Consider the following 16,357-nt stretch of genomic DNA (forward strand, 5'->3'; position numbering starts at 1 on the left):
CTCTAAAATGATCCATCCAAATTCACCCTGATCTACAATAAGCACATCGCGCCTACTCTGCACAATGCCCCCTCCCTTCCGCACTCTCTCTCTCCCTCTCGTACAAACACACACACATGCACACACACACACACACACACACACACAAACACACACACACACACACACACACACCCACACACATGCACACACACACACACATAGATCGACATACCTATCTGCGCTTCTTCGACAGTTTTTCCATTCCGTGGCCACCCTGCACTGACACTTTATCCTGGACCATCTTCACCGCTGTGCTTCCTATTTATACTGTCACTGGCCAGGGGTTATTTATATTCTTTGCATTCTTATACTCCTCATCTTACAGGAACTGGATTATATATAGCCTATACGTATATATAATGTATATTATACTCACTACACTTATTTACATATGGTTTTGCATATTGCGCTTAAAACGACAGCTGCCTGTTTTCATGAAACCTAGGTTGTATTTAAAAAAAAAAGACATTCCTTTTTTTAAACTGTGTGTGTGAAGCGTATGAGAAACACAGCATTCTTCTTTGCTATATACTAGGTTTGCATTGGAATGAAAGATAAACAACTTGAACTAAAACCTCAAATTAAAATTGAACTTTTGAAAACACGGTGGTCCCAAACTATCCTGTATTCTGTCTGTGACTTAGGCTGATGCGTGTGTAAAGCCCCTGCTTGCCTAATGTTTGGATTAATTAGGGGATCTCATCTCCCTGACGTCCTCTAGGCAGACGCACTTCATCACTCCACAGTCTGTGTCTGTTTACCAAAGCAGACTAAAGCAATCCAAGCTGACAAAATGTCCTCTCCTTCTCTCCTTCCCTTATAGCTTTTCACCAGAGCGATCGAGCAATTAGGCGTGATTGATTGATTGGTGAGAGTGAGAAGAGGGAAATCTGCCTGGGGGGACATCGAAGGAATCCATACAGTAGCTTTAAATTAGTGAGAGAAACGGCAGGACTCTCTCCTCAGACGTCTGCCTGCAGTGTGGCTAGGCTTCATCTTAGAAGACAGATAAGGAAATTAAGCCGGTGTGTTTAACACTGAGGGGAAGTGTTTGTGTGAACATGTGCATAAAGGCCAGGACACACCAGTCCGACATGTTCCGACTACGCAAAAAATGGAGTCGGCCGTTTCAGGAAGCTCCAATCTTCCCGTCGCGGCCAAAGAACACACCGAGACGACTGTTTATTTTCCGTACACTCGCGGGACGTATGTCTCCACAACAGCAGGCGGCGCTAATCTGTATTGTGGCCCGAAAAAATACGAAAGCCGGAAATGATTGGACATCTCTCTAGAGCATAAACATAGATAGAAATACGTATTTATATTTATGGACCATAAGAGCACAATTTTTAGCAGAGAGTGTCGAGCATGGTGTCGAGCAGTCAACAAGGGTTGATGCATGTGAGTACTCTCAAAACGAAACGAACAAACACATTAAAACGATGGCTAGCTGTTGTTAGCTGTTTGTGCTACCCGCCTCACTTCCGGGCTTCACTGATTCGCTAGCCCTCCACCAATCAAATTGCTCCAAATGAAAGACGGTCGGCCGCCGATTGAACATGTTCAATCGGCGGCCGCCAGGCTCAAAACAAGCCCGACGACCTCTACGTCGGCCGACGTCACGGCACACACCAAACAGATTCGTCTTTTTTTTTGACGACGGCGATTATCGGGCTGGTGTGTCCTGGCCTTAAAGCTGCCTACAACCAGAGAGCAGATGGATAACGTACATGGTTAAGGGTAGACAAGATAACTTTAAAACTATGTTGAACAAAATAAATAGGGTGAAAATGTTATTAGTCTCTGAATGATAGCAGAGTGGGGTCCAACACCCGTCATATTTTCCCAGGGTACATTGCAAATACAGTGTACATACATTCCAGGGAGATACCACTGTAACATGCTGTTAAATTCATGTTATATCAGATCAAAAGACAACAGTGAGGAGGCCATTTCCTCCGCGCGCCGTCGACCTTAAGCTGTCATCCAAGACTCCAGCGGACTTTTTGAGGTCATGACTGATGAATAGTTGTAAAGATATACAGCTCTATTTGTTTTTTTATTCCACACTTCCATGTTTTTCCCTATCTGTAACTGAATCAAGACAATACCTGTCAGATAGCGCTGTGTTCCATTACCATAAACACAGTATATGGATATAGAAAAGAAGCACGTCGTCCATCGAAGGGTGGGATCTTGTTTTCAATATAATCCCCATCACTTTCAGTGCTTTGCTATTTGCCGGTTAGGTGAAAGGCCAACCCTAATAAACAAATCTCATTGACCTCAATTGGAGAATACTGGCTCCATGTGGTGCACAGTAATGTCGGCTATTTCATTGTTGAACCAACCGACCGATGTTAAACGGGCTCTGAAATGTACACAAGATTATCTATGGGGATCTGTCGGAGCCCTTCCTGCACATATGGCTCCTTCCTGTTTTTTTTTCCAGCCAATTATTGATATACGAGGGTATTAGAGATGACACCTGTGTCACAGACAAATCCCCCACACTGGGGTTCAACCATTCCTTTAACCGGCACTAGTTTATCCGCCGCTGGTGGCAGCTGCATGACCGAGATTATACTTCGAGGTCGTCTGCCCACCCAAGCAGAACAACATCCATACGTTAGCGGTGTCTTCACGGCTGAAGCCCCTCACACACACATACGACACATTAACGCTCACATGAAGGCAAATACTCAAACTACCATTGAAAGGTGGAGCCAGTGATTCTGGAGAATGCTTGTTGTCAATTTTTTTGTAAAAATCGGTGAATATACACTCAACAAAAATATAAATTTAAAAAAAGCATTTTTTTGCTTTATTGGGGGTCTGGGGACTCAGAACCAGTCAGTATCTGGTGTGACCACCATTTGCCTCATGCAGTGCAACACATCTTCTTCGCATAGAGTTTATCAGATTGTCAATTGTGGCCTGTGGAATGTTGGTCCACTCCTCTTCAATGGCTGTGCGAAGTTGCTGGAGACGGCTTATGGTGGAGAAATGAACATTCAATGCACGAGCAACAGATCTGGTTGACATTCCTGCTGTCAGCATGCCAATTGCACGCTCCCTCAATGCTTGTGGCATCTGTGGCATTTTGCTGTGAGACAAAACTGCACATTTCAGATTGGCCTTTTATTGTGGACAGTCTAAGGCACACCTGTGCACTAATCATGATGTCAGATCAGCATCTTGATGTGGCACACCTGTGAGGTGGGATGGATTATCTCAGCAAAGCAGAAGTGCTCACTATCACACATTTAGACAGATTTGTGAACAATGTTTGAGAGAAATGGTACAATTGTGTATCTTGAATAAATTTTAGATCTTTAAGTCCATCTCATGAAAAATGGGAGCAAAAACAAAAGTGTTGCGTTTATATTTTTGTTGAGTGTATATACTTCTGATCCATTACCTGTCCATACAGTGTGCACGCTGGAAAAAAAGTCCAGTGTTAAAAAACAGCCTAGGCTCTGTAACCGTGTGTGTTGCAAGCTATGGTAGCCCTCTTTGTTTACCTTTGCCATTTTAAAGAACCTAAGCTGTGTGTACACACCAGATTTGTTCTAGTGCACACACAGTACTTACAGGTAGCGGATCATGAGGAGATTTTCACAGAAATTTGACAAAAAGGGATTTTGGCAACAAGAGTTCTCCAGATTCGCTGACTCCACCTTTAATCCTTTTTTTAAATGACGTAATATTTCTCTCAACTTTCCATCCTACGTGGGACATTTACAGGAAATTGAAACACAAGAAGAGAGGCCATTTTTTACAAGAGCACGCGTCTGTCTGTGCTGATGGAAACGCACACAAGCACTTTTACACAGCGACCAATTACATCTAATACAGCATGATTCAAATAAGCTGGCAGAGGGAGCAGGTAGGAATTCCCGTTGCTGACAAAGTTGTTTTGTAATGATCACACTAGTCTGAAACATGCAGCAACACTTCATTTTCCTCTCAAAGTGGTGATAAAAGTGTAATAAAAAGCAATGGGCAGTTGGCATAAAGCGTGTGTCAACAGCTTTTACAGAGGCTGAATTAAACATGAGAAAAGTGGCTGAGTTATTCATGAGCTGGATGGAATAAACCGAGGGGTTTGGGACTCCTCGGCGTTAGGATGTGCTGAGTGTTTAGCATGCGTGCTATCTCTTTAGAGCGTAAACGATAGATGACAGAGTCAGCTGAAACGCACATGCACAAATCGTCTGTGAAATCTCAGATTCTCTCCTGTGTGACAGTTTTTTTCTATTCCTTTTTTAAAGCTATAGTGTGTTACCTCTGTCGCCCCCGCGAGGAATTCTGAGTAATTACAACAACACTTTCTGCACACTGACTTGAGGTAACCCTTCGGTGAATGCGCATGTATTTTATACCCTCAACAGTACGTCAACTCGTTTGGCGATGGCTTGAATGTAACTGACATTCGTTCCTATGAAAAAGTTAGGCACTATAGCTTTAAGTCTGGTTTCTGGCAACGGGACAAATAGTTCCGTCTTGCTCTCCACCATTTATTGAGGGTAATATCCGGCTCTTTAGCTGCTAAATGTTTGTCATCATGCCTATAAATGGGCCTGTCAGAGCTTTTTGTTGCAGAAAACAGCTGCCTGACGTGAGTGAAAATGGGATGGATGAGAGCAGTGTGATCAAATCAACAAAGTTTTGGGCCATAAACCCAAACACTACGCTAAAATGCTCTGTAGAACTGCAGAGTTGGGCGATAAATCTCGGTAGGCAACCACTTAACATTATACCTGGTACTGGGATCAATTGCTTATCTAAAACATATTGTTCAGTGCAGCCTCAAAGGAAAAACAATGTCATTAGACTAGACACAAGCAGGCTTCAAAAATCCATCTTGGTCTCATCAACTTTAAAGGAGATTTCCTCCCTAAAGGCAATAACACTTTGTACAAACAAGGTACCAGCGTGGGAGAAGGGGTCGTAAGTGGCAACCAACTCCTTAACACACTCTCGTTTCCAGACTTGAATTTCACTGTTTCCCAAAAACCTTTATGTCCTTGTCTAAAGCAGTCCAGTCCTCCTTTTGAACATGATCCAAACCCCTGGCAGTCTCCTCCAACACCTAATGATGGGAGTGTATCCGGAACTGCTTCGGAATTCCAGCTGCAGTCAAAGACTTCCTAATTAAAAAGGAACTCAACTGCTCAAACGATACCCATTCACAAAGAGGTTTTGCCCTCAGTTGATCTTGATGTTTCCATTGTTTCTCCATCCATTATTGCTCTTAAACACGCTGCTTGTTTGCACAAAACATTTTTTTTAAAGGCACATTATGTGATCCCGTTGCCATTATGCGGGGCTGTTTTGTTTCACTTGTGAGATGTCACATGCAATCTCTCCGCGCTTTTGTTCTCAAGGCTGAGAAGTGTGACCTCGGGATTTTGGTTTTTCCTTTTGAACTTGAAGAGCTGCCAGTAAACACTTTGTTTATGGAAAACCTCTTTGGAGAAATCCAGGAATGGGAACCACTTTATGTGTCGGGAAAATGTTGCAAGAACAGAACAGCTGAAACATAACATGCATTATTTTATGGACAGAATTAACACCAGGTTTTTTAATCAACTTTTAATAAGCAACAGCTAAACCAAAAAAAAGAACAAATGTTGTAAGATAATAGCCTACACGTTAATAAAAGCTTCACCTTCTGTTTCCACTCCAAAGAGGAACACAGCCCATGGGAAAAACAAATCATTGTGGTCTCATACCACTGCAGCTGCAAAACAGTGATGTTCTGGGTGTAATTAGAAACACTTGTCACGAGAGATTTGAACGCCTTCATGTGTCTAACTGGCATTCCTCACACTTTTTGGCAAAGGTCAAAATACATCTTAACAAAATATGAATGATTGTCTGCGTTTTCCTCTGTCGTTCCCACTGGGGTTGTACACAGGCCAGTCGAGGTCCAAAGGGCGAGATTTCCCCCACGGCATGTTGCTGGTGTGTCACATAAATACTGTATGTTCATCTTTAAGATCTGGACATGGAGAAATCTAATTTGTTTTGTTAAATGGCCATAGTAAACTATAGTAGCAGAGTATCTTAGTTGTATAAAGAGATGCAAATGTACTCATTATTAGCTAAGTATTTCCAAATCTGCATATTTATTCAAACATTTCTGAAAAAGTTTAATACATTTTGTTTGTTTTAATGTAAGTAATCAACTGGTAAAGTTTCATGATATCTACAAGTTCAAGTAATTGTTACCCCACCTGCAGTGTCTCAGCACATTTGTGATTCACAGCTATTTTAAGCTTTTGGGATGTTGGACTGCAGGAATGTTATTATAACCACAATTTGTTTTGTTATTATAACGGCAGATAAAGGATTGCAAAAAAAAGGAGTCCATCATAAATCACAGCTCCATATTTGTTCATTAGTACGGGAGCATCCAGCCAGTGCAAGCGCAGGTGTTCTCGACCTGCTGGTAATTCTTTCAAACTAAGTTTTGATGATCAGCAGCAGGGGCAACAAATGACTAACAAATGCATCTGTATTTTGCCAAAAGGTATACAGCTGGAGACAATGTGCCACTTGGGAATAAAAGCACACATACACACACACACACACACACACACACACACACACACACACACACACACACGTACCCTGAAAAAGATGGCTTCTCAACCTGGCTACCACATCTTCTGCACAGCTGTTTTTCATTGAGAGGTCAAAACATGTTTTCCATTTTCGTTTAAATCAAATTAGTCTTACAGTCTTTATAGGTCCTTCAAAGTATGCACACACCTGAATCTGGACAACAGAATTTGTTTTTTTACTACAACACTCACAGCTGCACACACACACACACACACACACACACACACACACACACACACACACACACACACACACACACACACACACACACACACACACACACAGTTATCATTGAAAGTGCACATGCTGCTTTTTGAACTTTAACGCACATTTACATAAACACACAAACTTGAGCGTACAGCAGTGTGTTGTCGTCTACTGTATATCCTCTATACGTATGTCCTCCCCGTGACTTGTGACATACTGAACTTTTGGAAAAGCAGAAACATTTATTCTCGTCTCCTCTTCCATCTGGAATTGTAGACATAGTTCCCTTTCCTTAATTCCCAACCACCGAAACAGCAACCATTTTTAAGTGTTGTCTTTTGTGAGAATTCTGGCCGTTAAACTTATATTTGCAGCACAGGAGCCTGCCACAGCAGCTCCAAAGTCCTATAAAGTATCCCAAAATTCCAGAGTCCGGAATGTCCATCTATTCTTCTTGTTTTCCTCCCGCCCATGTTTCTGTCCCAGCAAAAATGCCAGATAATGACTATCCCACCTGGCACAAAATGTCCCAAAAGGAAACAGAATCAAGATGGGAAGAAAAAAATAAATCTCAGCGATTCGTTATGCCTTGGCTGATATGGCATAAACACATATTTAGGAATTTCATATGGATTTCTCCTAAGCTTTTGAGTCGATGTTTCTGAGTGGTCATGCAAGGGGGGGAGATTTGGGAAGGAATGAGGGAAAAGCAAGATGACAGGGTGTCTTATTTTATGTTGAAAGCCGCAGGCGTTTGACTGACACACGTAACACATACATGCTACACATAGTCAGTTTTTTTTTCGCCCCTTCACAGAAAGACCTGTTTGATATTCTTAAGTAGCCGGGTAAATATTTGGCATAAGGAAGCACTTGATTCAGGCAGGACGATTTCGAGGCAGACACCGGATGGGGACATGAAAGAGGCCCCTTCATGAATCCAACTGGCCCCCGGGTCAAGTTTCAAACAACCAAGGCCCGTTATCCTACAAATTCACTAACACACACATGCATGCTCTTCTGGCGTATGTGCACGCATACATACACTTTAGATGCCCATTCACACAAAACAGGGCACTGAAACCCATGTGTAAAATGTTTAAGTGTGGAGACATGTACCCCATAAGGTCGGGCGATTGGTAGTTTATTGTTAACACGTAGGAATTCAGCCTAATGAAAGCTTTAAGGATCTGTAAATGAGATGGAATGGACCCAGAGGTCTTTTGAAAGACAAAGACCTTCAGGGAGATGCTCAGCTTCTGCATTACCATCTAACACGTTTAGGGTTACATACAGGAGTCTGGGGATGGAAACTTTTTGCAATAATTAATACATTCCCAAAACTGTTTCATGGTTCTGTTGGTGAGTGCATTCTGTTAGGAGCTTGTTGATCATTTATTTTAATAGGTTTGTTTGACTGTTTCTGATGCCTTGGAAATGGTTCTCCAATATTAGTTTCTTGTGACGTATTGTTACTTTCCTCAACTTAAACCTCCTACAAGGAACTGATCATAAATGACCTGTAACAGCAAACGAGACCATCAGTGAAAAGAATGATATGTTTAGTATTATTAATGCCTTTGCTCGGGTGCGATCCCACAGGAACTTAGACAAAACGATTTACAGCGAACAGACAGGAACATCCTGCGTTTCCTGAACGCTACTAAATCAAAGTTTACTTTGCTTCACCATTGTCATATTAGCATTTGTACCTACTTTTACTTACTAGCATCTTGCATAGTCACATAAAACATACATAACATCACGTGATTTAGCCCACAATCTCTCTTTTACTGTCTTCCTTAACACTACCGCTTTTGTCCAAAGGTGCCGCTAGAATCAACAAAAACCTAAAGTTCCTTGTAGTCACTTTAACCAACCAGGTTGCCTCACATAGCTGCAGAATCATGAATAGTTTTGAAAAGTGCCATACAGCTCTGGTCAACAATGTTGTCTTGGCAACAAAAGCACCAAATCAGAAAATGTTTTCTACTGGAAGGCAACGACAACCAAACCTGTTTTGTGAGGGGGGGGGGGGACAAGTCTCTGGAAAGGACAATACATCTCAAGGGCAGATGCCTCATAAAGAACATGGTGGTTTCAATGTAAAGACAGTGACAATTCAGCCCGTTTGGTTAAGACAGATTTTTCCTGAAACCAGAAATCACAGAACATTTCAATATGCAGCGTTATCAAGATGTTCAGCTTTCACCACCCCTGTCAGTTCCTGGACATTTACATCAGTTGATGTTTGAGCTGCATTTTTATGAGCATTTCTGGTCTGACCTGTTGAGGACAGCTGAAGAGAAATGCTGTCCCGCTGCTAAATGGAATCCCTTACGCTCATAAACCAGAGAAGATAAACAAATTGTCTAAATCCTGCACATCCTTAGTAAGCCTGTGAGTGCGAGTTGTTGGAGTTGTGTTTGTTTACAGGAAATTGCTTCCGTGGGGACGTTTGTAACAGCCACCCGGACTCAAGCATATGGAACACTGAGCTCAAAGCCTCACAGAACTGCATAATATTCACTGATTTAGACTAAATGTGATTTTGACAACAAGCTTTCTCCAGAATCACTGACTCCACCTTCAATTAGTTGCTGGTGCTCATTTGTTTCAGTTCACCAGAATGACATCACTACCTAATTAGGAAATTGACTATACTGTCTCTTTTATTGCCCTCCCAGGGCTGTTCTGGCGCCTGATGTAAGTGGTATTCCAGAGTTCAGAGACTCTGGTGGGCAGTCTGAATGCTGCTGTGCCATTTATTACAACAGGAGAAGAAAGATTAGGAGAGAGAGAGAGAGAGAGCACAACACTGATTCAACCACCTGTTTTCCCAATTGCTGTGCAAGTCTCTACCGCAGATATAATTCCTACTATGCAAATGTTTTTGGTTGAAAAGAAATTATTGATCATAGATCAGAGAAATGTAGCACCAGGCAGGATTTACCGGGCGGTGGTGAGGAAGCAAAATGAGAAACGCAGAATGAAATATGCAAGTCTCTCACACAGCCACCTTTTCCCCATTATGTGGAGCCATCTGAGTGGTAATTAAATTCATGCACTGATAGGATTCCCTCGTTTTCTGCCAACATGCTTTTCTTATGCACTTTGTCATTCTGGCACTTTCCGACGAGGGAGGGAGGGGGGTTTCAGCGTCGGTCGGCTGCTGTAACAACGGTACCACTTACAGAACAAGTTTCTTGGTGCACATTCTTACTTTTTCTAAAAACAAATTCTAGGTTTTTCCAAATAGCAATGATTTAAAAACTATGAGAAGGTCCTGCTTGAAATTGCAATCAGAAAAAGTAATCTGCTGCAATATTGAAAATCGTAACCTCCTTCTTTGTAACAGAGGCAGATTGTAAATAGGAAGGTTTGTACAAAACCTTATTCCAATGCGTGACCTTACTTGTTAATTATCATTTGGTTATTGTACAAATTGGATCATAATGATTGTAATTGGACATCTTATCACATCACAGTGTTACCCCCTTTTGCTACATCCACACATGGGTGGGTAGGTAGTTGGGGGTAGGGAAATTGAGCAGACCACCCCTGCTGTACAGTCCAGACACTTGAGATAATGTGTGGAACAGCTTTGTCCCCATAGATAATAGCGGCATCCAGAAAGGGTCCATTTTTTTCTGCCTTACTAGACCCTTCAGACCACAGCTGCCAAGACTCTGTCATACAACCAGCCATGCACACTGACCTGCAGTCGGGAAGGTCCTCCACTGGCCTTGAGGCTATCACACAGTATAAAGCTGGTTTTCCACTAAGAATATACAATTTTCTCAGAATAAAAGGAATGGTTCAAAGTCATTAAAGAAAGTGTGTGACAGGGATTTAGAAGTTGAAAATGCTTTTCGTGTCCATTTAAACAGAAGAGATTGTTAAAGTGTCACTTGGACCCAACAATAGAAAGTACAAAAAAAAATGTGTGGAGGAAACGAATACAAGGAACAAGTGTAGCCTACAACTGATTCAACATTTTCTATGCAAGAACATTTGAGTTGGACTCTAGAACATCTGAATCATACCAAGTCAAACATTTGGAGATGTTTTAAGAGGGGGTTTAGTTTTACATTGTAACCAGTTGTATTACCACGATTTTGTATTACCACGATTTTCTAAGGAAAATGTTCCCAGAGATGTAAACTGGAGATACAGAATATACAACGCTAAAGAGCAGGATTAAGTTATGGTTAATGATACGGTCAATTGGATATTATTCCCTTCTCGTATCAATAAATGTCAGACCAACTGGGGACAACTCTTCAGCAGAAATTACATTTTGTGGTATTGGCTGTTTTTGTATCCAATAGATACAGCACATGGCTGCAATTTCGGTTTGATAGAGTGGTTCATGAAAAAGAACGTATATTTGTTTTCCAGGTTTCTTTTGTGTAAGAAAGTTTCAGTTGCCAATATATTCACAGCCACGCAAAATAAATGATCATACATAATCTTACAAGTTTTTTAAGAAGTTTAGTTTCTAAATGTAAGCATCGTTGTAACCATTCATTCAGAGACTTATAGCTTCAAAGCTGCAAATCGGCATCTGATGGTCAAGAATGGCCCGAAACCCAACATTATTTCACAGTGGAGGAAGAGACAGTCCATTTGACAAATTGACTCCTTTAGGAGACCGCGGTTTTGCAATATTCCTTGTCTCCCGCGTGTTTTCCTCTGTTGGGAGATACACACAAAGCAGGAAACCGATGCTGCGAAGGCGGCCATAAATTTATGACATGGAGGCAAGTGCGACTGAACAAGGCCTATTCCCAGCTGGGCTGGGAGCCACTGCCGCACTTGGAGATTTATGATGAGGATGACACAGCTGATTACTCTCGGTTACTGAAGAGAATTGGACATGGACCGGCTTCAGGGAGGTTTAGTGTATGCATTTGTGTGGACAATATGGCAAATGGACACACAATAACCCAGTTTTGCTCTTGTTTGTTCTTCAAGGAACCTCCATGACCTTCATCGCCCAGGTTTCCAACGAACAAACCTGACTTCAATCAAAAGAAAAATGATTGATTGAAGCGACAGGGGAATGCAAAGAACGAACGAAAGAATAAATTAATAAATAACACACCCAGACTAATGGAAAAAACACATTGAATATTGCGCACCACATCTCTGGATGTGAAGAAATGTCAAGACACTGCTTTGACCCCATAAACCGCATGTGCTGTGGACCTTTTTCTTATTCCTCTTGACAAATGTGTGGGCTCGCCGATACACTGCAGCCAAATCCTGGACTTTGAGAGTTCAGCCAAACTAAATAATGTCTGCCCGATGGCTGAGGAGTTGTTATGACCTCTCTGACCCTGTCTGGAGCATGCTTCTGGATTATGGTCCCAGAAACACTTGCCAAGTGACACCTTGTCTGTTGCCACGCGAAAAGGCTCTCCTCCCACTTGTTCGGCACTGCCACAAAGCCACCAAAGATAATAATGATCAAATTCAGAAAAATTTTCTTGTTCTCGCCCGCTCAATAAACAACAGAAAGGTCAAGTTCGAATGAAAACAGCAAATAAGAAACAAAATGAAACCAGATGTTTGTCTGCTTTCCTTGAACTAACCTTACACGGGTGTAATGAGATTCCATCTAGAGTATATCAGCAGTTGGTTAACACAGCAATATATGCCAGTCTGTGCTCTACTAAAAAGCACTCTGTGTTTCTCTGCTATTAACCAGGGTACCACATACAGTATATACTTTATACTGTATATGTTTTTTTTATTTCAGTATTTCAGAGTATTGCATGTCAGTAAAAGACAAAGGAGTGACGCATACATTGCTTGACATCCACTTGGACTAAATGTGGTTTTCTCACAAACCGCTTGCCCCTCCCAAAGTCTACATTTAGGCCTTTGGGACGCATAGAGTCCATTCCAGGGGTCCCATTCCTCTTAGCAGTTTGGATGAGACTTTGGGTGAAAGGGGTTGCTCTGTGTGATTGATGAGCCATGGCCAATTAGAAGCTTAGCCTTGGAGGCCCACAAAGACACCCGGGATCTCAGACATAAACATTGGCGGCCAAAGGGTCCGAAGATACCTGTTGTCCAATGTAAAGAGTGCAGGCCTCTGGCCGGCAGCTGTGGTGGACAACAGATCTCCTCTGGAGGCTTAGGATGCTTCGCTGACTCAAAATACCCTTAAAAAAAAGTTGAGTAGGATTATTAACAAGAACAAGGGTCGGCCCCACATAAAAATTCCATGGTGATGTCATTTTTCCAGCATGGTGCCATCCCATAGGGGGAAGAGTGGTTGATGGCTGCTCTATCTGACACCCTGTGGTTGACAAGCAACTGGGCGCCAGTCAGGGGCTCTTTAGACAAACTATGACAACAAGATGTCGCCCCTTAAAATCAATTATAAACAGGAGAAGCGTCTCTGCATCTGTTCCTGGTTGGAGTTATGCAGCACTGTCTGCCTCTTTCTGTTTTTTTAGAAGGTCTGACTCCACTGCCATTCAGATGGTCATCCCTATGGGATTAGTGATGGCACTAGAGCCTCAGAGACAGTGCTTGTAAATCAGAGCAGATGAACTGAGGCGATGACAGGTCTGGGAGGCCTGTGTTATTCGACCACGCCATTTATTGGGGCTTCCTTGGAGGGGGGTGTCTCATTATGGTCGCTAAGTGTGTTCCCCAGTGTGAAACATGTAAAACTAGAGTAAAAAATGATTTGGCCATTTTGTGAGGACCATATGTGGGCAGCGGGGTGTTTACACGTGGAGTAACAGGGCCTTTCTTATTAATGCCTATTGATGACCCTTCAGCACTTTGCTTACACAACCTGGGGGCCCACGCTACCTTCAATTGATTCAACATGTCACCTTTTCACCACTAAGTGCCAAGGAGCTGTGTTTTAAATAGAAAAAACTGAGGGAATTCCTGGACCCTTGAAATTGCTAAAGAGACCCGTTTTTCCTCTCGCCACACCAACTTCACAGTAAACCAGACAGCCAGATCCTAACACTGTGCTAGACCATCAATCTTACTGACATCTGCTTTCCACTTTAGAATAATTTTTATTTGCTCTACTTGATAGTAAAATATGCTTGAAACCCTTTGGCTAAAATAACAAGATACTCTAAGAAATCATTACTTATTTTGTGAGGAAAACACACCAACTCATGCACATGTATTTCTATGGTCTTCACACCCATTTTTAGAATGCTTCTCATATGGTGCGATGTTGTTCAGTAAATGTTTCTTTCTTTTATTTCGAGCTTTTTTATTAAGTCTATTCCAACCCTAAACACATTTTCCCTCAAAGTCATATTTTACTATGACTCCAAATACACAAAAGTCAAAAACCCTTCCTGCAACAAGGCAGCACTGCAGGGATATAGCATCCACTGGCTGACATCAGCAAGCTTTTGCCCCTATAAACCGTATGTCATCACCCTCACATAATACAAGCCTTGACCCCTATTGTTTCGTTTTCTTTCTCTCTGGAGAGGATGTTTACAGCCATTTTCAGTTTTTCAAGATGCAGTGAAAGCAGCGTGATAAAAAGCCCTCATACTGGGACCACCACCAGAGCTGGGATAACTGTAAAGATCCTTTGAAAGACCCTGCTGGGTTGAACAGACCTCACAAACCTCCTCCTATTGTTCCTGAGCAATTCCTCTCCATTTTGTCCATCTGTTCTCCAGGTCCTGTCTTTTGGTCCACCTTATGGAGCGAAGGCATTAAAAGCCTGTGTGGCTCCCTCTTAGCTCACTTGAGTGCTCTGTGCAATTATCTAAATGAGGGCATCCTGACATTAGGAGAACAACAAGTCCTAGATAATAAGGTGTTGCTATAGCTTTTCACCACAACCCCTCAATAACAAATCGTATTTTCCACCTTTTAAAGCTATAGTGTGTAACTTATGTTGCCCCCATGATGAATTGTGAGTAATTACAACAACACTGTTGGCGCATGAGGTAAGCCTTCAGTGATCGCACGGATTAAATACCTTCTGCTGTACGTCCAGGTTTTATCTTAGCAGTAGAATCAACAACTGAAACATATCTTGGGCGCTTCTTGGGATTTTTCTGAGCTCCTGCGCCAGTGTCAGGGGGAGACACCTGTTTGTAAACGCTGCCATACTGAGAAACACAGATATAGAGAATGTGGAGCTGATAGGCTTGAATGTAACCGCCATTCATTTATATGAAAACATTACGCACTATAGCTTTACAGATTTCAGATACACTATCGTCCCACCACTAAAACACCAAATTATATAGCTGAGATGCTTTAGCCAGGCAGAGGGACAAGGAAAGGTTCCTTGGAATTGATTCCCCTGAGCTTGTCCAACTCATTGGCAGGACATAAACTAGTCCTTGATGCAATAAACAAATATTATTCCATTCCAGTCCGGGGGAAGGAGGAGCAGCTGCCTACTCATGAATGAGCCTGTCTGTTAATGTGAGGCCCTGACATTCTGTTAAGGGTGTCAGTCATCTGTAGCGGGAGCTTACAGATTGCTATACAAAAGATTATGGTTTGACACAGTGCCCCACACAGCCATAAACTTGGCAGGTTTGATGCTACCCTCAGAAAACTGTATTTCAGAAGCCCATGCACGGAGCAGCAAACATGGAACATTGAAATTGTATAACGGTACCCTAGATATTAATAATATGGTGCAAAACCGAGCAATAAACCTCCTTTTCAACACTCACATTAAAAACCAAACCCAAAGAGGTTGACCGGGTCAGTGCGGAATGAAATCCTGTAGAACAGCGCATAATGGTTATCTCCTGTAATAAAGGTGGCTCTTGTGCTGGATCCGGGATGGCCTTGTGTGTGTTGTTGGCATTCATCAGCCACTGCATCTCGATGGTGCATGAAGATTACACAACACCATGTAATCTTAGCAGGGAAGCAGGAGCTGGCAGTAGAGGGGAATGAATGAGATGAATCAGGAGAATTGGATGCTCAGGCTCGGATTGGAGCACGATTTGAGTTCACAGACAACCCCTGTGATTGTTAAGGGTATGACCATTCATAAAACTAAGAATACACATCATATGATTATGTGTATATGAAATACTGAATAACGAGCCACTATTGGACATTACTTTGCAGTTGCAAAATTAGATTATATTTAATTTAAAGGTGGAGGCAGCGATTCTGGACAATGCTTGTTGTCAAAAGCGTTCTCCAGAATCGCTCACTACAACTTGAATTATTAAGAAATACAAAACAAAAAAAATCTTCATTTTAAATATGATATCTACAATCAGAGCAGTATGATAATCGTCCTATGGAGTCAATAAAATGTTACTGTTAGGGGAAATGAAACACTTCAGCGAAAACAGACAACCACACTGTTTTATTATCATTGTTTCATAAAGCAAGCTGCAAAGTGAAAGCAGTGCCGAGGGTGTTAATCAGAAGGTTTCCATCTTGTTGGCCATGGCAGCCAGGGCCAACACCATGATCATACACATAAATA

The sequence above is a fragment of the Ammodytes marinus genome (genome assembly GCF_949987685.1).
Source record: "Ammodytes marinus genome assembly, chromosome: 20".
Taxonomy (NCBI): domain Eukaryota; kingdom Metazoa; phylum Chordata; class Actinopteri; order Uranoscopiformes; family Ammodytidae; genus Ammodytes; species Ammodytes marinus.